We start from the raw sequence: 1,640 nt of genomic DNA, 5'->3' as shown, positions 1-1,640 counted from the left end.
AATAAAGAAAAAATATTTAACCTTACAGTACAGTACCTTGAAAAGTACAGTAGTACAGTATAACAGCTGGCATACAGGGGCTGTCATCAAGTGAACAGGCAAGAAGAGTTACTTACTGGAGGAGGGAGAGGAGGTGGGAGATGGTAGAGCTGAAGGTTCATCAGCAATAGGAGATGGAGGGCAAGCTGCAATTTCACTCATGCCTGACACTGATGGAACATATGTTCGCATCTTTGAAAGTTCACAACTTGAAGGTTCGTATGCAGGGCACTTACTGTACAGAGAACAAACTAGTGGTTACTAGTGGGGAGAGGGAGGGTGGAGGGGCAAGAGAGGGGTATGGGATTAAGATGTACAAACTATTATGTATGAAATAAATAAGCAACAAGGATATATTGTACAGCACAGAGAAATACAGGCATTATTTTGTAATATCTTTAAATGGAGCATAATCTATAAAAAATTAAATTACTATATTGAACACATGAAACTAATAAAATATTGTAAATAAACTATACTTCAATTTTAAAAGGATTTAAAAAATAATCTGCTTTCTTTATTTCATTAGAAAAACATACATTTTTTTTCCTCTGAGGCATTTTATTTGCACATATGCATTACATCCCTGGAAAGAGAATCCAAGGATTTTCCCTCCTGTGTGTTTTCGTCTTGCTTCTTATGGTCCATCATGCCAGCTGAGGTTGTCAGTACAATGAAACCAAACTGACGGGACAGGAGCAGGTTATTCTGCCATTTTTCTAGATCTTTGAGTTGCACATCAAATCTGGGGCTGATCACGCCACACTTATTTAGGCTGCCTATGAGGTTCACAGCAATCTTCCCATCCCTGTGATCATCGTTGATTTCAAATTTGCCAAAGTAACCATGCTTCATCGTCACAGTTAGAAACCTGACGATGACTTTGGAGCACGGCCTAATAAGAACCTGGCATCTGCCTCTCTTTTCGGCATTGTTGATACTGTTGAGAGCATCAGCCAGGACATTCATGTGCACCATTATGGCAGCATGGAAAGACGGCGAAAGGAGCTGTGTCTTACATTTGTAATAGCAAGTAAACATCTACCAGGCAATAGCTCAGAAAAGCTTCCTGAAAAAGTTAAGTTTGAAAAGATGCAACATATCATGGTTGATGAAGCTAAGAATTTCCACACTGACAACAGAGACTACTATGAGGAAAAAAATCACTAAAAGGACAGAGAATTGCCCAGGAATATTTTTTTGGTTTTCTTGGACTACTTTCTGTAAATTTGCACCACTTGGATTACAGGGGCCTCCCCACTTCTTATCCTAGCATTCAGGAAGAGAATACACCAGAGTGGTCTGCAATGAGATCCAAAAGCCAAGTACCTGCGAAGAGCAGTGCAGGACGTCAGAGGAAATTCTCCACCTAACATCCCTCCTGACTCTCTTGGGGGTTCCTGGGCTCAGGGTGTGGATGGCACTTTAGAGATTAGAGCGAATTGTATTTGGGACATGAGGAGACCCATGTGGCAGAGCTATGCCAGTTCTTTTTTAAAAAGGATCACTCCCTGCAAGGGGTTTGTGTTTTAATAAGCACAGCAGATGAAGCTCCTTAAAGAAATGAGGAAGCAAAGGGTGTAGTCCAGAGCAACAAGGCA

At 40.9% G+C, this 1,640-nt stretch overlaps 1 pseudogene across 1 annotated transcript; it reads right to left on the bottom strand.

The window, feature by feature from the left end:
• Positions 1–600: 600 nt before the first annotated feature.
• On the bottom strand, positions 601–1,032 carry LOC307068438 (small ribosomal subunit protein uS8-like; annotated as a pseudogene). The gene has a single exon. The product of its transcript is annotated as a small ribosomal subunit protein uS8-like (transcript).
• Positions 1,033–1,640: the final 608 nt, after the last annotated feature.

This window comes from Hyperoodon ampullatus (assembly GCF_949752795.1).
Source record: "Hyperoodon ampullatus genome assembly, chromosome: 19".
Classification (NCBI taxonomy): Eukaryota; Metazoa; Chordata; class Mammalia; order Artiodactyla; family Ziphiidae; genus Hyperoodon; species Hyperoodon ampullatus.
This window is presented reverse-complemented; position numbering and strand designations above follow the sequence as displayed.